This window comes from Dromaius novaehollandiae, chromosome Z (genome assembly GCF_036370855.1).
Source record: "Dromaius novaehollandiae isolate bDroNov1 chromosome Z, bDroNov1.hap1, whole genome shotgun sequence".
In the NCBI taxonomy this organism is placed as follows: domain Eukaryota; kingdom Metazoa; phylum Chordata; class Aves; order Casuariiformes; family Dromaiidae; genus Dromaius; species Dromaius novaehollandiae.
In genome coordinates this window covers 69,186,635-69,210,057 of record NC_088132.1, presented here as the reverse complement: position 1 = coordinate 69,210,057, position 23,423 = coordinate 69,186,635, and the positions used below count along the sequence as shown (strand labels likewise).

The window sequence follows — 23,423 nt, the reverse complement described above, 5'->3', positions numbered from 1 at the left end:
CATTACTATCCCTGCTCATTCTTTGACTTGGTTTCTGAATAGCTGAGGGGCAGATGGCCATCCCCGATGGCCGTCCCTCCTACTCAGGCTTAATCCCTGTGTGTTGCCAGCTCATGTCCAAACAACTCCTAGTTGGACAAAGCTGATGTGGGACTGTCCTTACCCATTAGCTTTGCTGTCTCCTACATAATCCCATTACAAACCAGGTGCCAGAGCCAGAATTTTCATTAGTTGTAATGGTTTTCATTGATTCTTTTTGGGAGCAAGATTTCTATTTAGGAGATTCATCATCTATTAAATTCCTAGCATGAAAGAATTTGTATTATGTTGTTACTGCTATCTTGGGTAATCACCATGAGCTGGGTTGTATCTCTGCTTCGGGAAACTGGGATTTTAGGCAAGCCAAGTCACTTCTCTAGTTCAGTTTCCCATTTTTCTCTCTCCTATGTCCTGGCCCTGTAAAATAGAGTAAAAGAGTCTTTGTAAAGTTTTCAAAGATGTGTGGAAAAGTAAACAGCAAGCCTTTTTTTTGTCTTTTCATTATTCAGCATATAGCTCTTTTAGCAAGAATGCGAGATTTTGTGGAGCAGTATGAAATAAGAAATGCTTTTGTTTCACTTCACAATGATCGTCCAAGACTAAAATTTTCTCTTCTACTGGGTAATTAGGTAGACAGACTCTTTAAAGAGTATTAGAACCAAACTGGAAATAAAAAGATGCTTAGATAGTGAAAAAGAATATCTCTCTTGAAATCTAGAAAGTCACATGTTAGGTGAAGGCTGGAATTATTGTGTTGTAATAGCCACAGCCTAATAAAAGGAGCTGGATATCTACTGAAGAAAATTACTGGAGTCAGTCACTTGTATTCCAGGAAGGTTGGCTATTGATCCAGAAATCACAGTGAAAGTGAATGTATCTATCATGATTAAGAGCCAAAAAGGCACATATTTATTGCTTTAAAGCACCTTATCTTTATGCCGATCTTTTGGAAATTACGAAAACAACTAATTCTGCAGGAAATGGTGCCAAAAGTAATGATCTGGTGGCACATAGAGGCAAACGGCTCGGTAAAATTTGTGAAGACTGCCAAGTTGTTTGTTCCTGGATGTATCTGCTAGGCTGTTGAACAACTGCTTGACCCTCTCAAGATAACTGGATAAATCTTGATCAACATGCATAGATCGTAAAGGAAAATTGGCGACAGGCTGAAATCTGCATGCTCAGAGAGGGAGGGCCGGTGTTCTTGGTATTTATGCTGCCGTGCAGTCACCCCTTACAGGCTGCTACAGCAGAGCACAGCTATATGAAAATCTGTTGTGCTTCAGGGAGACGGGGTGGGTCTGAATGACCATCCTTCCACTTCGCTGCTCTGTGCAGTGGAGCCGAGCCAGTTCCTCTGCATTCCAGGCTTTTCGTTGTTTTGAAATCAGGAAGAATAACTGAATGTATTATTCCCACACATAAGTGAGCTCCTTATTCAGCCAGCCTGATGAACAGAGCCTTTTTAAACCATTTGAATAACATTTAGAAGTTTAGCCACAATTCAGTCTCATCATAGTCATTTAAATAAACGTTACTTTCCTGTTTCTCATACTCGAAAAGTCAGGAGCAGGTGTTGATTCTCTACAGGGACTCATAACCTCATTCCTTGTTGTTTTCTTTATTTCTATTGGAACAAGTATCAGCTTTAATCCTGTAATAATTCGTACAAAGCTGGAGGCTGTTCTTTGAATGTTCAGGGTCTGAAGATTGTCTGTGTTTTGCCTGATGCTAATTATTTTCTCAGTTTGTCTTGGCACTTTGCTCTGGATAATGAGTGTTTACCCTGAATTCCCTGCTGGCTATGCTGTGGAAGAAATAGGCACACAGACAAGATATCAGTAGCAGAGGAAATATATCCAATTAACTACATTCTGTTGGTGAATTAATTTCATTAGCATATTAAAATTACTGTGACTCAAATAGAAATTGGCCTGAAGAATTTGGATCTGATTTTTAAAACCCCAACGGTTATGGTTTGACAGGGTAATATTTTGGTTCCCATCCTGTATTAAACAGTAGAGGCTGGAGTTATGCATGAAACCTGGATCACATTTTGGCTCCAGATACCCATACGCATCCCAAATTTTGCCAGCGCCCAGATCTCTCATTCTGATCTTTCCACTCACCTTGTTAACTCTGCTTATGTGCAGACAAGATACACAAATAATTCAGTCAGGAGAGTCTTCTGTTTCTCAGTCCATTATCTTGATGGAATCAGGCTAAATAGGAAAAAGGACATGCATTAATATTCTTGAGAATTCATCATTTTCCTTAGTAAAAACATTGTTGCTTTCATCAAAGCCTTCCTTTTTCAAATAAAATTTATAACAGCTATTAATGTTGTTTTGTACTTAAATAAGTAGGGTAACATTTATCTTTAAAATATAGCACTCTTTCTTTCCAGAAGGAAATATCTGGCTCATCCTGGATATTTTTCCTGTATGCAATCAGTACAGTAATTTCTCCAAATTGCTTCCATTTATGTAGGACATCACTAATTTATAATTGCAGTTTAAGGGTGGAATTGTCACAGTGAGGTGAAAAATGTCACAGTAGCACTTATTAGATACTCTGTCACAATATGTCATATAGAAAGTAATATCTAACATGATTTAAATCCTCAGTCAACAGAGATGCTTCTTAGGGCCCAGACTGAATTTGTCTCATGCATAATGAAGCCCTATTCCTCAGTCTGCTTTTAGAGTGCTATGGAGGACTATGGAGAAGCAGATCCTTTCAAAGTGGAAAGAGAGAACTTGATATTTACTCCACTGCCACAAAAATGCTTCATCAGCTTTAACATCAGCATTTACACTAGATTCTTAACGCAATGGCAGAGGGACGAAGTGACAAAACCAGAATGAGAATCTGAGGTAAAATTCTGGCCCTATCAAAGTCAAATACATCTTTAATGAATTTCACCTAGTTCTCCTTGTTTTGCCTTGAGTGGCAAGGCTATAGCATGTTGGTTCCCCATACAAATCTTCTGAGCTTGAAAACCATCGGTCTTGTCCGCTGGAAACTATGTCCAAGGAGGACTTTGACAGTGAAGAAGCTCAAGCTCTCTGACCCTAATGTAAAGGTAGACTTAGATCTACTAGGCCATAGTCATCTGTCGATTAACTGTGACAGGGTAATATAGAGGATGAGTTTGACCTGATACAATTACATTTACGAGCAATCTTTTGAGGTAATAATCTGAATATTTATTCCATGTTCTTCTTCAAAAACAGAGCATAAAATTGCCCAGAGCCCCAGATGGAGCCAATGGGAGATTCAGATGCTGAGCTTCTAGTGTCACCTCTTGAGCTCAGCACACTCTTTTTACATCTTCCATAATATACAATGAAAAACTGAGACTAACAAACACAGAGACTAATTTCAGCCCATTTTACAAGGTTTACTTAGCAGCACTTGTGCTGATTTGGCTTGCTGCTTTTCTCTTGAACAGGTCACTACCAGCTTTAGGTGGTAGTGGTGTTGGCAAAGACACATTTTGAGACATAATTTTTGATCCATATATTGATTATGGCTCAGCATTAGAATAGAAATTAGGTAATAAAAAAAGAATTAGGTAATAAAAAGGCAGCAGAAAGAATGCATTAAAGCACTACTGATGTTTTCAAATTAGAAAGTGAATCAGATCGAAAAACATTCCCTACCAGCATGAGTGCTTTATGAATGCACTGAGTTCAGGAACCTGCTGAAAGAAAAATAATTAAGAAAGTCTGCTTTCTCTGTTGAATTAAAAGGAATAATACGTCTAAATAAAAATATGTTCTTCATAACACTTCTTCATAAATTGAGTTTTTCTAATGGTTATGTTTACTGATACAGTCAAACAAGGAGCTAAAGCCAGACCACTGTGTAATTTTGCATTGCAATATAATATCTCACTTGCTAGTTTTCATATCTGAGTCCTTGATTTGCCATGCAATTTAAAGTGTATGTTGTCTGTGTAGAATTAACTGCCAAATGATGAATGGAGAAACAATGTTAAAGTTGTTTAAATCAACACCTAGGTGAAGGTCTGTGAGTTAGCTTAGGGCTTAGGGAACAACAGTGGTGTAATTTTGTCTCACTCCATCTAAAGCTTGTGATTTTTCAGCTGAACTTTTGAATAGGCTCACTGAGCAGCCGTGGCCATTCATTGCAGGCCAGTTTGTTAACAGAACGATGCCACCTAACCATTTAGAAAGGTCTTCTGAGTTTCAAGTAAGAACAGACAAGAACCATGTTTTTAAAATCATGTCTTCCAAAATGTGATATTGAATATCCTCTTTGTGGTATGTTGGACTGCATTTTTCCTGTTTTTCTATTTCTCTGTTGAGTAAAATGTTCCATCACAGTGCTTCATTCAATCTGTGCAGTCATTTCCAGAACTGGTTTTCTGGTGTTGAACCGGATTTTCATTGGCTGTCTTTTACTGCTCTGCATGTCTAAAAATTAACAAGAAGCTATTGAGAAAAAAACAAGCAAAGCTATTTTCAGAAACTGCTTCTATTACTGTGTTTGTGGGGTTAGAGCAGTCGACGTTTACATGTTAACACTCACTTGTGTAGCAGGTAGTCAGATTAAAGAGAGAGAGAGCTAAGAATCACCGTGCTTGACCTTCAGGCATTACAATGCCTGAAGTGGAAGAATCAAATTAGGAAATTTAGTTGACATTAAATAGAGGATAAAAGTAGGATGTTAACTATGGGTATGTCACCCCTTCAGATAGACTGAAATTTTAGCTGTTCACTCTGTGATGCAGTTGCAAACGAGCCAGTTTCTGTCTAGAAGCAACATCACAAGGTTAGTGGCCCAAAACCCAAGGCAATAGGCTGTGCTGAGAACCAGGATAGTGCTGAGCACATGGGAAAGTAAGTTAAATACTCCGAACCTTATCTGTGCAAATGGTACTGTCGTAGCCGTTCATGAGGGACTCTGCTAGTTACAGTGAATACAGCCCGGTGGTTGATTAGGCAGTCTCTCTGGTCTCTGCTTTCTTTCTTTCCTTCATATTTCTTACTTATTCTTCCCTTATCTCCTCATCTACACTCTACCTTTTCCTGTCCCTCCTCTGCTCCTTTTTCCCTGACAGACTCCCTTTGCAGAATGTTAATTCAATATTATTTGAATTTACAGTTTGTTTATACCTAAAATCTTCAGCACATCTGCCCTTTCTATCAGTGCATTAGCACATTGCTAGTTCTGTCCGATTCAGAAGGAAGAACACTCAAACCAATTTGCCTATGGCACATATCTTGCATTTTCTTTTTCATAAATTGCTTTTAACTTATTTACATATGAACACTAGTTGTAATCTCTCCTATTAGGAAACTGATCCCTGTTCCCATTATTGCTGTACATTCAAACAAAATGTTTGAAAATGTTTTTACCTGGTTTTGTTTAGACCTGGAAGTGGAATGACACTGGATTTAAAGCAAGACAGCAGCTTGGTCATAGGCCTAGGTTACATGCAAGATGCCCAGACTACCCCAAAAGCTATGATAGAGTAGGAATAGAGGCAGGACTCTGGCTCCGTAATTCATACTGGGACACCTTCAGCCCTTTCCCAGGATTTCCATAAAGGATGGGACAAAAAGGATGACTTTCCATCCAGGGAAAAAACAGTGATCACAAAACAGGGATTTGTTTGCTGTTGTCCTGGCTTTTGTTGATCCAAAGTCAAGAGAAGCTTTGCATCTGAGGGAAATATGTTATTTCTTGAGAAAAGATGTTATTTCAGAGCAGTAGAAGGTGACTGCGGAATGAAATGGATGTTTTCTCTTCTGCTCTAGAGGTGATAATCCAGTCCTATGGTCCAGGATTTGTTACAACTCTCTTCAACTCTCTTCTGTCTGTCTGTCTGTCTGTCTTTCTCTCTCTCTCTCTCTTTCTGGGTGAGGTGGGGGTGGGGATTGGTAGGTATCTCTTTTTCTGTTTAGTATCCTTCATTGGTGACAAAAGACGGTTAATCTGGATCAACGCTAGATGTTTAATGGTCCACTGGTAGGCGCTGTCTTCCACGAATGCTACTGCTGGCCTCTAGGAAGCCATGGGAGAAGCATCCCTGTGTGGCACCATAGGGGCGTTATTCCCTGTGGCACTCATGCAAGTAGGCACAGGCTAGCTGGAGCTTTCCTCAGCTTGGGAGAATGCCAAGTGGGTAAAGCTTCTGTTTCACCTCCTCCACAGATGCTCTCTGAATGATTCATCTGGACCCAGAGCTGCATCTACAGCCTTCTACATCTATGCAAATTATCCAGAAACAATGCGCATACTGAGAAAAACTCTTAACATTTTTTCCTAAAAAATATAGATAGATAGCGTGTAATTAAGTATTGATAAAACAGCAGCTATATAGTCAACTTTGGAATTGGTGTAGACTAGAACACTGTATCCTTTTATGCAAAATATCAAGATTGGTTGATGATAGCTCATTCTTCTGCAATATACATGTCTTTTTAAATATTCTTCAATGTCTTAATTTATTTCATTGGAGTTCTGTTATCTGCTGGCTGTTATTTCATGAAGCAGAAAACAGTGTCTGGAACATGCTGTCTTTAGTGCAAATGTACTGAAGAAACATTTCCTAATTGGAACAGAATAGTTCAGCAGCAGCACAGCTATAAACATTTTTCACAATTTTTTAAAAAACTACGTATTTTCTTTTTAAAAATAGCGTAAAGCTTAGAAAAGATAATAGGAAAATAATGACTCGTTTTTCATGGCAGTTGATGAGATGTGACATTGCTAAGGAGGACAATCTGTTAACAAGTAGTGATTTGTTAATTCTTTGTACCAGAGTGAAATCTAATTCAAGTAGTGAAAAGCAAGTAACAGAGTTTTGAAGGACATGTTCAAAGTCTCAAAAAGTGATATATGTGTCAGTTTTTTGTTTATTTTGAGCAGTATTAAGTATGCATTCCTCTACTTATGGTCACCCAACATTTATAATTACAATACTTTCTTGTCGATGACTCTGAGTGCATCCATTCTAAATGTTTATGCAGAGTTTTCCATCCCAGCCTCTTGCGGATGTGCACCTTCTGTAGCGCCAGTCACAGGAGCAGGTGGGATGCGCAGCTTTGCCTCTCTTCCAGAAAATGGGCTTAACTCTGTAAAGAAGTGGGCATAAGTCTCTGCAAACAGAGGGAAGATTTGAACCAGTGCAGGCCCCATGCTAGGGATGGGAAGCCCATATCCACTGAATAAATGAGTGAAAAAGTGATAGCTTCCGTTTTCCTGGCTGTCATAACCACCTGTGACCTGAAAACTGTATGTTGCAATTCTAATACTATGGTAAAAATACATTAAAAGACCGCAGAAAGACTAATTCCGAGGAAGTCAGAAAAGGAGGGGTAACAAGGTAAATAAGCGTTGACTCATACATGGAGGTAGGAAAACACAAATAACTACTGAGTTGCTCCTGGGCAAAATAGGAAATATCCTGAACACAAAGAGGAGTAGTATTTTCTAGTACTCACTCAGTGGTGGTTATTTAGAAAATGGGCCTTCTATAAAATGTAAAGAATCTGTGGTTTTCTTATCCAGTTATATAACTAATAAATCTGTCATCACAGGTAGAGAGTGGTTTCAAGTTTCTGAGTGAGCAAGGCGGCAGCACTCTGTCTCCTGGTAAATAATGTATCCCATTGCACAAGATGCTGTAGAATAAGGTTGCCAGTAATTATTTCTCTAGTTTACATGTTATGTGAACATTAAAAAACAGGTCTCTGATCATCCAGTGGAGGGGAATATGTGTATAAGGAGAGGGGGAGCACGATTGTTATTGGCCTGCATCCTGTATAGCGAGGCAAAGAGCACACACAATGCTTCCTCTCTAGATCAGGAATGGTTTAAATCTACCGTGTACTCATCTCACACTGTTGAAATTTGTTTTCAACAAACAGCTCCAAAAAGGTGTTTGATTTTGAACAAGAACCTTTCTGGTTTAGGTTATCACCAGGTAAACCAGTCAATTAATATAACTGAACAGGGAAAGAGAATGGAGGGAAAGACAAGATTGTAGATTGGTTTTGCTTCTGAAGGCGTTTTAGTGTGGAATGGTATCTGAAAAAAACAAGACAATGGAGAATTGAACCTCAGATTGTAAAAAATTGGCATCGTATCCCTTTCTACAAGGAATATCCTTGAATATTTATTTATAAAATACTGTGTATGGATAATGATTATATCTAGAACATTTTCTAAATCTATGGCATTATCCATAACTTGGGTGATTAATTAATGCCATCTAGAGAAACATTATCTATACTTAATCCATTATAAAATAATAAAACATAGATAGATGGATGCACTGTGATTATATCTGACTGAAAAATATGTATTTGTAGAACTGCAGGAGAATCAAGAAGAATTATATTCTGAGATACAATGGCATAAAGTTGAAACAATTGTTTTGTGAAAAATGTAGGAAAGAATGCATAAAAATAGCAATTGCAGAAGAAATATTGAAAACGATTAGGTCATGGATCATATGGAAATGGCCGTCAACTGTATGGCCCCAAGTCAAATGGTCTAAGTAAATCATCATAATAACCATATTCATTACAGTTAGAGACTGAAAGTTCACATAGTTATTACAACCCCTAGTGATATATGGTATATTGCTAAAGAGAGACTTTGTATTTCTCTGTCCAAGACAACGAAAATTCAGATGAAGTGATCATGATTTTCTTGCAAAATACCACAAAATGCAGCCTGCATGTTTTCCCATGGCCACTTTCCTGTCCTATGTCATTATATTTTTATGTCCCAAGTTTTACAATTGTTTAATCAATTGTTAATATGACAGTTCAAATGCCCTTAGAGTGTGCCAAGATGACTACAAAAATTAAAAGGAGGATATCCACTTTGCTATATTCTTGCCTTTTCTCTATTACATGCGGTTAATATGACTTAAGTTGATTTTTCTATGTTTAGAACTTGTATGGTCTATTTTAACTGATAAATTGGTAATGTTTATTTTCTACTGTGCTTTCAGGGAATATCCCAGGCTCAAAAATAAACAATAGTGCAATCACATACTGAACTCTGTTTGGCATTCCACAGCACAGTTATTAGCCATTCAAAGTAAAATTTAAAAAACAAGCAAGTACAAATCAACACGTTCCAGATGGTTTTCCAATTGCAAAGTCTCCAAATATTTTACGTGATGACAATGACTGCCTGAGTTAGAACTATAATTTGCTCTGGCAAGAATAGTTATGTACATCCCACACACCCCATTACTGGCAGAGATAATAACTCAATGAAATATTTTAGCTTGATCAGTCTGCACACCCACATCTGCCTGTGGATAGAACAGAAACTACCAGCTGGCTTGGGGAAGATTGAACACACAGGATTTCCCGACTTCTCCCTAGCAGAACGCCTGCACTGGCATGTTAAATACACTCGTAGACTACATGGCAAACTTAGCAGGTTCAGGGCACAAGCACTGTGATGATGTTATTCTTGCCATTAATGTGCTCCCTGTAGTGGCACTGGTTGGTGCCAGCTAACAGTTTCTCTGATAATGTTGGCATATTGTTTGTGGAAGAGCCCGGGCCCAGGCCATTCCCAGTGGGCAGAATGGAAAAGGCCACTAGGTTTGGGTCAGGAAGAAAGTTTAGCCATATGGATATTATTTGTTCAGTGTAATTCTCCCCCTAGGTCAGAAAACAGTGTCTGTTCCCAGTTAGTTTGCTGGTATAGGCGTGCTCTAAGTGTATGAAGATACACAACTCTGCGCAACGGGCCCGGCTAAACTAAGGGTGCCCTGATGCTAAGGCAAAGTGGTGCAGCCTGGCCTGTGTTCCCACTGCTTAGAGCCAGCTGATTAGCAGGATCCATATAACATAACCTTGGGTCTTCTCTGGGCCCTCTTTGATACCTTTGCAACCCGAGGCATTATTGAACGTGTGCTTTTCCAGTTCAAATGTCTGACAGAACGTGAGAACTGTGTTGCACAGGCCACCAGAGTGCTGGTGTTACGGCACAAAAAATCAGGGTACGTATTGCATATCTCCAGAGTGTAGCATAGGGGGAGATGGGGGCTTTGAGGTTTCAAAGCCTACCAAGATAGTGCTGGAGGAGCATGGATGGTGCTGGTAGAGGGACCCAATGTCTCATAGTCTCCACACAGTCTTGGAAGCAGTCTTTAAAGTGAACTGTCATCAGAAGTGTTTCCAGGCTTTATATGGGTGAGAAGTAAAAGCTATCAACTAATCGTTGTGGACAGGCAAGGCTCAGTGTTTGATATCACTTCTAATCTACCAGCATAGCTTTATCCAAAGTGACTTGCATTACCATAGACTAATCACATGTATTGGAGAAGGAGAAACTCTTCTGTATACTTTACTGTGTAACATTGCTTCACATGGAATAATATTCTTTTCCCAAGTAGTGTTGCCATGTGTCTGAGTTTCCCAAGACTTGTCCTTTTTTCACAGGAATGAATTTTACTGAAATGCACAGCAGCCATGTCAGAGCAGTAGCTTTTTCCTGGCTGCCAGATATCTGGTATTGTCATATGTATCCACGTCAGTTTGGCTGCACGGGTTAGATGAAAGTATAGTGAGTTGGATGCTTCTAGGAAATACTGGCTCTACAGCTGAAGCACTGGACACGTTTGCATACGTGTGGTCCACCTGACGGGCCCTGAGTTCCAGCAAGTGTTGGAAATCCCAGCCTGAGCCATGGTATCCCTGTTTCTAGTGACATAGAGTGGTGACTGATGAGCATGCCTGATGCCTTAATCTTTGCATATGTTGGCTGTTTTCTGTTTATCTTGATGTAATTAACTGAACAGTCCCCGTATTAGTTCATTTAATGTCATGAGAACTGGTATCTTCCTTTCCTATCAGTTGCAGCTGTCCTTTCCTGATTTAACTCCAGTGCACACACTGTACTTCTTACAGTGACTCATATGCTGAAAAATGTTGTAACCACATGAAAACTCAGAAGCGACCCAGAGAGATCATACAGATGCATTCAGATATGTGAGTGGTAAATAATACTTAGTACAGACCAAAAAAGCACGGAAAGCTGAAAGGCCTAGCCAACAGTGGAAGTGAATGAGAGCAAGCTGAACTATTCATCTTCATATTTGTTAAGAATAGATGACTTGCTACGTGTGCGTAGATCCTTCTGACTGGCAAATGATTTCTAGGAAGGAGTTCGTAGTGACATAGCTGATGTTCACAGAGAGTTTGCAGCACAATTCCTGTGAACAAACCTCAGACTTGGAATTGATTGCAGAGTTTATTTTATCTGTTAGAGGTTCGAAATATTCCCTCTTCATTATTCATAGGAAATAATATAGATCCCAATGGCCCATGCACCATCTAAATCCCAGCAGGCCCTTGCGTTCTGCTGTCCTCACAGATTATTCAATCTGTTACGCAATTTGCTAACCCCTGTGGTGGTGGCTGTGGTGGTGAAGTGAGTCAAAGGTTTTTAAACCAAAGAATACCTGAATAATAGTTCATTTCTCATTTGTTTCTTAGACAAAACTAAAGCTTATCACACCCTTTTTCAAAATGTCAGTGGAAAATTAGATATAAATCAGCAAAATTTTATCACCTTCTTTTTCCTGCCTGAATTGTTCATTTATATTTTCATGTAACAGCGGACCTTCGTTTAATAACTCAGGACTAAAAGGTGATATATTTCTGCTTCAAATGGCAAAATACTCTCTCCACCACCCTTCGAACCTGCTTGCAAATTCACATCTTGTGCAAACTGATCTACTCCAGTGTCAACCCTCATTACCAACTATAGAGGGCAGGTGAGGATTATAAACCTGTTCACGGACTCGTAGAGTTGGTGTTTGAGTGCCTGACACAAGGCCTTTTCTGGAATGAATCTAAGCCAGTTGTTTCTTCCAGCTGTTGACTTGCACTGTCTCTTTCAGTTGAGATATCACTTTTAAATTTTCAGATGCATTAAGGAGTTCATTTTTCAAGATAAGAAAGAGGTAACAAGGGTAAAGGTTGCTTCATAGATAGAGACTGACACCGCATATTCACAATATAGGTTATGTAAAAGACTATTGTTTATGTTTCTTCTTTTGTTTTCTTGCCACCAGAGGTAACCCTGTTTCAGCACTTTGAAAAGTATTAATTACTGAATCGTTCGTTCCTGGCTGATGAATGGCACATAGTTTCTCTTAATCTAGCAGCTGTATGTTGTGCTTTCGGGTGGAACTTGGGCGATATGATGGTCCACAGGTCACATTGTTGTTTTTATACTTAATGGTTGCAAACTGCAGAGCTCTATAGATAGCAACAATGAGAGGGCTGTGTGAGAAAGCAGCAGTGTATACATTTATTCTGCTCTTTCTGAGTGGCAAATGACAGATATTTTGAAATAATTACAAACATTGCATTCAGGGGAAGAGTGAGGTTAGACCAATCCTGCAGGTATGTATAGGCATTTGGCAACATGACGTTTAGTTCAGTAAATAATTTCTTCCGATCTAAGTTCAAAAAAGAAAGCACGCATGTTTATATTTTTTACATAACACGGAAACTCTGATGCGTCAACTAGCTAGTGCTGTGAGTGGAATGAATTCTCAAGAAACAGAGAAAAAAAGTTTAAAATCTACAAAAGGAATTTTAAACTAGTGTCAGAAGGAAGGTGGTAATGTTATAGGAATGCAGGTTTATCCCTTTTCCTTCTCCCACTGTGTGATGTCTTTTTAGCAAAGACCAAAGCCAGGAAATCTTTTCCTGATTTGGAATTTTGTTAGAAATAGTAGCTTTCTGAAAAATTGGATGAAGCTTACAATGGATCCTAACCAGGTAGAATGGATCGTTTTGGCTACACTCTGAATTTGTTTAAAATAAAAATTAATTTTGGAGAGTACATCCTATGTGCTTATTCCTTAACATCCTTAGAAGAGGGAAGGAGTAGGGGAAACTGTGATGAAATCTTTTATTTTCCTGTACTTGATCTGGTTTTTAAGATTTTTCAGCTATTGAAGTGATACAGTAGTGCAGAACTTCAGTCCCAGTAAATGGTCTTGTAAGAACTTTTTGTTTGTTTGTTTTTTGATTACTCCTTAAAGTTGTGATCACCAGAAAACAGTCTAGTTTTGTGATGAAAACATGCAGTGAATCACTATTATACAAAGCACAGTTGGATTCGTTATCTCCACATACACATTCTAACCTTGCAGAGGCTTATCCTTAAGGGACAGCATTTTCATATCAAATGCATGTCCATTTCATGACTTCTAGAGACAATGTATCAATAAATTATTAGCTTTCTGTCCTAAGCAAAAACAAATGCATTTCCAGCTGAGTAAATGCAACCGTGTATTTACTACAGGTGGTAAATTCTCATGAGTGCACTCTCAAAATCAGACGAAGATGTATTTAATCTGTACAACAGATAAGAACAAAGCTGGTTTATTTACCAAAGTTTTTGTCTCATTACTGAAACTGAGACACTAAATTCCTGAACATATACGTTCCAGCCTCATTACATATACAGAGAGCCCCGGTGTTTTGAGAAGAGCCATTTGGCAGCTAGTAATACATTGATCAATTGAGTATTGGAATAGTTCAGCAGTTCCCTGCAGTGAGTGCATTAGTGAAAGTAGCAAGCCTATTGCCAACCTGCTTAATTTGGTTTGGTCAGAATTTCGTAGCCAATGCTATAAATTTTTATCTGCTTTTTCTCTCAAAGAATCGACCAGTCCTCCAGGCTGAACACATAGCTTTACTGATAATTCATGGACCAGAGGGCTTGGGGCTTTTTATTAAACAAAACTTACTTTACAAGCAAGTGGAAACTGGAAACTGGAAACCTTTTCCCTCCTTAGCCTTTCCCCAAGAATCACAGATATTAACCAGACTGAATTTTTCCGATCTCAGCTTAGATTTTGTATTTGGACTCTGCGTGTAATACCAATGTTTATTCCTGAATGCAAACAGAATCATGACCAGAGCAAACTAGAGCATTCTGAATTCTCCCAGAGATGATAACATCTGTAAAATTATCCCGAACTACCATTTCTAAACAGAACCATTCTTCTGTTTGAAGATATATTAGATTTTTTTTTTCATTTCTGACGTATTCAGACACAAGTATGTCTCACAAGTTTAAACTGCAGGCAGGTTCCCTACATACAGCATTGCCTAACTAGCATTTTTCCAGCTGGAGAAAAGCTTCTTCCTTCTCCAGAGCATATCCTCTCCTCCTGCATCCAGAGCGAGCAGCTGAAACCTGAGCACTGTTTTGATCCACAGATGTGGTTTGGGAAATCAGTTTCAAACTCAGATTTCTGTGATATTATAGTGAAGGCCTGGAAGATCCTATGTGCCCTGTAGCCAGAGGGTTTACCTGGCCAGAAAGCAGAGATGAAAGGCAGGAATAGGGCCTCCCCTTCTGGGCAACAGTAGCTTGATCTTTAATGTAGTTTATCTCATTCTAGGGAACTCTAATGGTAATTTGGCCACTCCACTGTGCAAACTGGGTTGAAAATCACACATAAACACTCTTGTTTAACCTTTCTGAACAGTACTTCTTGCAACTGAAGGAATGTAAAAATTGAACTTGATAATAATTTTAGATGCTATAGTTATTTTCTTACCTTGACAGCACAGAACTTAATTTTTATGTGAAGAATTAGATTAGTTTTTCCTGCTGTTTACTTTTATCCAGGAAGATCAATTTATCTCTATTAGAGACACAGTTATGACAAGATAGTGGAAGATTGCCCTAAGAAACACTGATTTAGCATTTTAGAGTAAAGCCCTATGTACACTCCCTGTCCTTGGGATTTCCCTTGGTGTAGGCAATGTTACCATCATTTTCTATTTCTTGGTGAGCAAAGTAGTGTTTGTTTTTGAGGTTTTCTGAATCACTTTAGGATTTTAAAGGATCAAAGTGGTCTCCAGTGTTACTGTATGTATGCTGCAATCTGATCTTCCTTAGACGGAAACAAAATAAAGCTAATTCTTTTGAAATGAATGAGGTTGTTTCTGTATGGAAAATAGACTGGACTCAACCTTTGAGGTTATCGAGATTGCATATGTGAGTGGAGTGGAACAAAAGGCTATCTTGTTTAGTGTTAGCTTTTAGCTGACTAGCTAAGAGATGAGTCAAAGTAAACTTCCAAATATTTAGACGCTCCCTGTGACGTATTTGCTGTTTCATGCTATCGAGTAGAAAAGTCAAAAATTTCCCTGTTACCCAAACCAATGAAAAGTGCCTGTCTTTATAACAGACAGGAGTTAGCAATTCTCTCAACCGCATAACTAGGAGAGCAGGCCAAGGTTGGGGTCAAATGGGGAGTTATCTTTGAAGGCATAGAAATGTTCTTCTTTTCCCATGAAGGAAGACTGAAATGTCTTGGGACATTCCATACTTGCATTTTGGGGGAGTGGAGGAAAGTCACAAAATATCTAGGTAATTATGGTAAAGCCAGATCATTCTGTTTAAAGCCCATCAACAAATGTATCACTGTAGTTGTTTATTGTTGTAAATGCTGCTTTGATACATAGCTCCAACAAAAATTTGGTTTCAATTAGTATTGTTTATCTAACAAGCAATGAAACATGATGTTTACATCTGAGATAAGCAGGGAATTGTACTTAAATGGTTGCATTATTTTAATGGATACTGGAGTGGCAAAAGTTGCCAACATAATAAGGCTTTTATAAATGAAATAATGAGGAAATCTCTGTGAGGAAGTGCTTAATTCAATTGAGAAGCAGAATCTCTAACTGATGCAGTAGCCTCACAGCTACAGTTCATGGCAGATTATGTTAGACACACAAAAATAACAAAGAGAGAAAGGCAGCAGGGAAAGCTAGAAATGTACAGACAGAGAACTAAATTGTGTATCTGAAAGATCTTGGGAGCTTAGGATGTCTTCTCCGTAACACTGGAGTGACAAACTAAATTCTCAGAATGAGGATCTGCTAGGGAGAAAAGTGCCACCTAATGAGTATCAGCCCTCAGGGCTGGCCAGCCACATCATCGCTAAGTTGCTAATAGTTTTATGCCCAATTGCACAGATTCTGAGACACCAAAAATTGATGTGTCAAGGGGGAAAGGTTCTGTGTGTCTCCCCCTTACGTATTTTAATTAGAAAGGATCAGCTTCAGTAGTTTGTTCACACTGATCAGTATCTTCCTGCACAAGCCAGTGGGATGTCATCGGAATAACGCTTTGAGCAATGAATCTTTGAGCCCCCTGACATTGCTCCCTGACGTTAGCTCAGCTGTGCAGAAAGTGGTCCCTTTAAATAAACTAATTATTTTATGAGGAATACATTTGTTTTACCCTGTTGCTTATTAAAGTTGTGTCTATAAGCCTATCCTTCTTGTTCAGCCTTGACAAATCAAGTATGACTTCGTAAGTTTGCAGCAAAAATGTGAACATGTTAAGCTGAAAAATTTTGTTAACACTTTTCTAGTCCAACTGAACAAATATAAAATGGAAAATTATTTCAAAATGACAGATTGAATCAGTTCAAGTGATGGTGATAGGCTGCATCTGACCACCTTTTTTTCTTCAGTCTACCTTTTACTTCCAGCTGAAAGCAAGGGTGCAGTGTAATAGTGCTGTCATCATAGACTTTTTCTTCTAAGTACTGAGAATTACAAGTAGAAATTATATAGGGCCTGTCTTGTGAAAAATCTCATTTTGCATTGCAGTCTGCCTTTATTCTCAAATGTTATCTGGGAGCTTGGTATCCTATATTACATCTTCAGAGAAATCACCAAATCTAAGACACTAATGGAATCTTAAAACTATTTTGCAGTAGCACTGAGATGCCCTGGGTGATACTAGGAGAAAATGGGGACAGCAGGGAGAGGAACGGTACTGATGAATGTTGGAAATGAAGAGCAGCCATCATTTGTCAGATCTTACAAGTTAAAATTTCAAGCCAAAGCACAGAGCAGGAGGAGGAGAAGGAGAGAAGTGACACCAAACTGGTAGGTATAGGCTAGTTGCTGTTACATGACTGGGAGTTTTCTCTTTAGGGAAGATGTTCTCTGGAGAAGTGTCCTGGCATGCTGATATCTTACTCTGTCTCCCTCCCCCCATCAAAACACAAAACAGAATAATCCATAAAACTAAAAATTTCAAAATGTCCAGGACAAAAACAAACAAAAACCAACCAACCAACCAAAACCCTCCAAGCAGTTTCAATCCCAAAGGGAAAAGTTTCAGAGACTCCAGAAAGGGACTACTCATTGCAAATCCAAGGCACTTTTAACCAATAATGTCTCATAAAGTACTGAGATACCCAAATTAGGATGTAGAATATGTCTTCCAAATCCCACTTCAGAAGCAGATTTTTATGCAGTGTCACACACTTTTTTTTACTGTGGACTGAGTTGGAACATCTCTGATCCTGAAACATTTTATCCTTATTGATTTATTGATCTGTGTTTTTTCAATGTTCTTTTTAGTAATGCATTCAGGAAGACACTCATATATGTGTACCTGATTTATTTATAATCTGAAATCATTCAGGGAAATAAATAAAGTACTTACCTTTGCATCAGTCATAAAATAAAGACAGTTTTTATCCTGGTAAGACTACAATCTATTAAGGAAACAGTAAGGAAAGGGAAAAGACTCTGGGAAGGCAGAGCATTTTTCTGCTGCAGTGTAACTTTTCTCTTTTGGACCAAATTACAACCCTCAGAATGAATTCTAAAAACATGCAGAGAGATTAAAAACAAGTTTTCAGACAACCAAGTCCTACCCAGCCCTGGACACAAACCTGAGTAAATATGGAGGCCTTGCACTGTAACCTAAGAATCAGTAAGTTTTGGCTCTGTCAAACTTTGGCACCAGTGAATTCCAGATTAAGGGAATGCTGCTAACAATCGTTTGCTTCCCAGCTGCACATAACCCATTGCACAGGCTATATGCTCAAGAGCCCTGACTAACCATGGCTGCTGTGGTGCCTAAAAAAGGCAGAAGTGGTTTTTCAAGTAGCTAAGCTACAAATAACATGAAGAGCTACAGATCAAGGTCAATAGCTTAGTTGCCACAAAATGTAATCATTTTTTAATGGTAATAATACCTAATATCAGAGAAGATCTCTATCTTGTTCACTTCGATATGACGACATTTTTGCATCTGCAATTACATTGAAGCTTGAAGGGCATTTGTTATTATATCCCCACTCAGACACCAGCTTTGAGAGTTGAATCGCTCAGCTGCTTATGAAGGAAAAACCAGGCCTGTGAGGAAGCGTGGAAATCTCATTTTTTTCTTCTAAATCAGGACACTATTAGTAATTGGTAATGCTTTTTCTTGCGTAATCCTAAGCCAAGCAATGAACTGTTTGGTTTAGAGAAGGTGATGCTGTTTCTGATGAGGGATGGCAAGGTGGGAGTGATGTGAACTGCAGATTTGACTCATTACTGAAGAATTTCTTCGGACTGTTTGTTTAGATGACAGAGAGTAGAACTGCACTTGTGTTCAGACAGCTGAGAAGTAGCGTTTCCACTCTCAAGTTTGTCAGTGCTCTGCAGTGAGTGATAGAAAATGTTTTCTTTATTTGGGATAAATTTGCATGAGAATACGTAGAATAACCCCAAAGAGCAACGTGGAACATTTTAGAGTGTCAGAAAGTGGTGCGCTCATGTTTATAAATAAATGGCCATTCCACTACAGTCATAATAGAAGATTTGAGGCCAGATTTATGTCACTGTGGAAATATGAAGTGGATGGACTTTGGCCTTTGATTTAGGATGATTCCTGGTGGCTTACAGTTGTCTCCTATAATATTCCCCCTATAGCCTTAGACGTCCATTATATTGAGATGTGTTAGCAGAAGTGATCCAAGCAGGTTGCAAATGGAGCTGTCTGTTGCCTACTTGTACCTAACTTTTGGGTTAGTTAGTGTGTGCTGCCTAGGGTTGCTTGTGCTCTCTCTGAACTTACTCAGGGGACAATGAGCTGGTTTCAGCAGGAGGGAAAGCCAATTCAGGGTATACATTGAGGCCTTTTCTGTTCAGCTCTAAAATGTTAAGTTGGCAAGGGTATATCCGTATTCTATTTCTGTATAATTGTTTCATGCAGCAGTCACAAATAGCAGCTACACGGACACTCACTAGGGCATATCAGGATGAGGGTCAGGATGTATCCCAGAGTGCCTGTCTAGCAGTGTTGTCCCATGCAGAGCAGTTGACTTCGAGGTTACTTCATGTCTGGAAGCTGTGTGGTGTGTGGTGTTTCTGAAAGGCATCCTGCCCACACTCTGTCCTTACACTTTGGGTATATAACTTCACAGGAAAATTCTATTAATGTTCTCTGAGGCTGGATGTATTTGGTCAATTGGCTTGATAATTTGGCAAGCAGCTCAATATGTGGTAATGCTTGTTCTTTAATTCAGCTTTCATTAGTGAATAAAAGGGTATCTTGTATATATTTTTTTTTATGTTGCACGCATTTATTTCTGTGTATTTAATGAGAGTACATAATGGTTCTCTTTTCACTATTAGCACTACAAACAAACCAGAGAAAAAGCAATAGATGTTAGATGTGATAAGCGACTTTTGGGGGACCGTTCTTGTAATGAAGTCCATATATCAGAGTGTGGAAAATTAAGTCTGAAAGCAAAGGCAACAGAATTCTGCAGTTCTTGTTTCTTTCCCCATTCCCTAACCTTCAGAAATTAGAAAGGGCTGCTGTGTTCTGGAGACAGATGAGTCAAACAGGGGGTTATAATTAGCTCTTTGGATGTAGATTTCTATATATATTTTTTTCTGTTGAGACATTTTTTAGCTGTTATAAAATTTCTCCCTTTTGACCTCCAGTAGGTCCCAGTATACAAGGGAGTCAACAGGGAACAGGAGAATCAGCTAATTTATTTTCATACTTAAACAAAAATATTCTCCTCTAATAACAACTGGAGAGAAGAAACAGCGCTGCTAGGCCAGTGCTTATACTATGCTGCATTTTGCAAGAAGTGTTTAGAGTGCAAGTTTGGCAGAGAGATCTACTACATATACATATACACTGTGACAGGATAGTCAGCTTTGATTAATGGAGGGCTCTGAGCTTGAGACATATTTTAGTGGGGATTTTCTTAATAAACCATCGTCTATAGTCAAGTGATCATAAGAGAATCTAGGTTTGTTTGTTTAAGTATGTTTCCAGCTCTTGCCATTGTGGGGACGAGACTGAGAGCCTGAATTACATGCTCTCCAAAGGTTCAAAATGCAAGTTCATAAGATGAGAATCCTTAAATACAGTACTGTTTTTTTAAATCAAATTATTTTCTGAACATTCAGAGTTGAGTATATTGGATGAGTTTTTTCACAGACATGCATATGTATGTCTCCCTGATGTGTGTAGGCTCTGTTCCTTAGAAGACACCCTTTATTATATGTATTTTATACTGGGACTGCCATTGAACACAGATATTCCCGTAGGTATATTGGTTTTACCTCCCAAAACAGGGAACTAGAGCACTAAATAGGCAAGAACTCCAGCCTTTCCCCTCCACCGCTGTCCCACGTCCCATCCACAGTTTGTCCCTGAAGTCCCTAGAGCAATGAGTAGTGATGATGGCTGTAAGCCGGCCATTATTTTCTGCGACATGACTCCACGAGTTCACCAGGAGCACATGCCACCTTTCCTTGAATGTTGTGGAAAGCTAAGCCCGTGGGCCTCTGTTTGCCTTGCAGTCCCAATGCAGGGTGAGCTCTGCTTAACATCAGCAGAAACATAGTCTGTGAGAGAAGCATAACAGTGGGTCCACAGATCACTCCCTCCCTTGCCTACGATCAGCACAACATAACGTCCAGATGAGTTTTTTCCCATCTGTCTTCTCTAAAAGGAATATTGGCATTTCCAAGTAAGTAGAAGCTACTTTGTTTTTAAATACCAGCAAGACTGCTTAGAAGGCAGATGCTTTTATGGAGTGCAGCTGCCACAGTGTGTCTTTAATATCCTCTGGGATTGGGTTAGAGTGGGAACAAATAAACCTTCTTACCTATGGTACAGCTATGTTAAGGAGTCTTACTGACCCTAAATAAAAGCTCCTATATACACAGGCTGTGGAGCAACAACAGAGCTGTCCTTTGAATTGTGCTACTTTGTGCCTTTACCCTTGCACAGCTTTGATTAAGGTTCAAGGTTGTCCTACATGGCACACCATCAAGTCAGCACAGATATTGCCTGGGTGCCAAAAGCAATGTCAGCATGCCAGGGCACTGCTGTTCCTGGGCTGATACATCTCATTTCCAAAGAAAGTTAATTTGCCTGGACACGGTGCACAATGATGTAGGTGACTGTGATTCCAGCCATAGTGGGGCACCCCACCGCGTAGTGTGGTGGTAGCATGTCCTTACACCCCTACACAACTTTAGGTGCTTCATTGATTGTTTTTTTACACATTTGGACTCCAAGCAGAGAATATAAAACTCAACATAAGGGAGTTTTGGCTCTATATAGCGTGCATAAGAAGGGTGAGAGACCTAAGAAAGTCATATAAGAAATGCAAATACTGGGGAGAGGTCCAGTTACAGTGAGATAGCAGAAAACAAATATAGGACATCTCCAGCTTCTCAGAGCTAGTGGTCTGAGCCATTGCTGCAATGGAGGCAATGACATCCATTTTGGGTTCAGGACTTCAGCTCACCGCTGAGAGCAGGCTTTACCAGTGCCTTTTGAAAGAATCAGGCTGGGCTCACCCTTTTTCACAGGCAGTAGTAGCAGTGTGGCCAACCATTCTAGTATAATAACCAGTGAGTTAAAATGCTTGCCTGACAGGCGAGAAACCAGGGTCCCACTCTCTCCCCAGCTGGTTGGATATACAAGCCCAGCTCTCTGCCCTTGTTACTTGGGTGCTGGACTGCAACTTCTGAGGAAGGAGTTTTCAGCAGAAGGAGCAAGGGGCTCTGTCTAGCTTGTAGCTGCAGCTTGAGACACATTAATGCAAAACAGGGAATTAAACTCAACTTTGTTAGTGCCTCATTAAACTGACTACCCTGGTCACCACCTTCTTTGTCACATATGGATTCAGGGAAGAGATTGACTTCAGTCTAGTAATTGTGCATAGCATCCATTTTCAGGAAATGGTCCGGCATGGGGGGGATTCACAGCCTGGAGTGAGATGCCAGCACCCTGGGAAGATGCACTGTCTCTCCTGCAAGCAGGCCCTAGACAGAACTCACTGTAGCTGAAATGATCTCAGGCAGCTCCCTGACTCCCCCAGTGGCCTCAGTGGGGCCCATTCTGAGGTTCTTTCCATGCTTTGCATAAAGCCCACTGTAGCACCAGGAAGTGGATTCCCCTTGGGAGAGAAGTAGGGGGAAATCCACTAAAGCATTGGTGTTGGAAAGTCTGACTTCCAAAAATTTGTACTCGTGATGTGAATAAACACACACATTTCACACATTTCCAGACTGTGCTACAGCGTTTTGAAACCACTTGTATCTGCTTGAAGATACAGTCAGGAAATTCTCATCTATTGTACCATGTGCTCTGTGTAAAGTCTTTGATAAATGTTCCTATTAGGCTGGACAATTTAAAATAAGCCATTATTTATTTGAAATTATGTAACTGCCTAAGAACTATTTAATAAAGGAATGAAATCTTTCGATGGAGTCATCTGAAGATAACACTTACCATTCAGAAAATGGATTTGGTTAGAATCCTTCTAGTGTAAGTCTATTAGAGGATATGTTGTTAGTCATAATGGACTTCAGTCATTTCAGAATGATGTGAAGCTTGATCCCAGGTGGCATAAATAAATGATCTGACTGATGGAACCAAGATTCCTGTTTGCAGATATTAACCTTGTGAAATAGATGATGAAATGTAAGGCAAGTGAGTTCAAAAGATACTGAGTATTTAAGTGACTGGATGCAGTGTAAACATTATGCCACATATTTAGTTTGGGAGCTACAGAATATGAGGTGAATGGAAGAGACATCTAGCAGAGTGATTAGAAAGAAAAGTAGCCCAAGGTTATTTTAAGAAAACAAATCTGAAACTTTCATTCCTATACAAGCAGGCAAGTAACTTAAAGTAGCTGGGCTTTTGTGGTTGTAAATCGTGCTTACTTTTAGTTCACCTGTAATGCCGGGGAACATTCCTGATCTCACTAGGGTATTCCTGAGTCCAAAAATGTCCCAGGACATCCTCTTTTATTCAAATGCTCGATGCAAAGACCAAATATTACCTCGGCCTGACAAGCCCTGAAGAAAGTCTGCCAAGAGACAGCCAGAAACGCCAGCTGCTATGAGCTGCTCTGAAAGTGGATTAGGAGAGACTTGGATATTTCAGTAACTTCCCCCTTTTTGGACTAGACTCTTTTGTCTAGGTGATCAAAAAAATAACATGGAGTTTGCTACCAAACCCTTATTCCCCCTTCTTACCTGACCCTGAATCTCTTGGTA

The 23,423-nt window shown here is 39.4% G+C and overlaps 1 long non-coding RNA gene across 4 annotated transcripts in view; it reads left to right on the top strand.

The window, feature by feature from the left end:
- The window catches only part of LOC135324782 (uncharacterized), a 142,931-nt gene that overhangs the window by 38,104 nt on the left and 81,404 nt on the right, over positions 1–23,423 (top strand). The window lies entirely within an intron of this gene.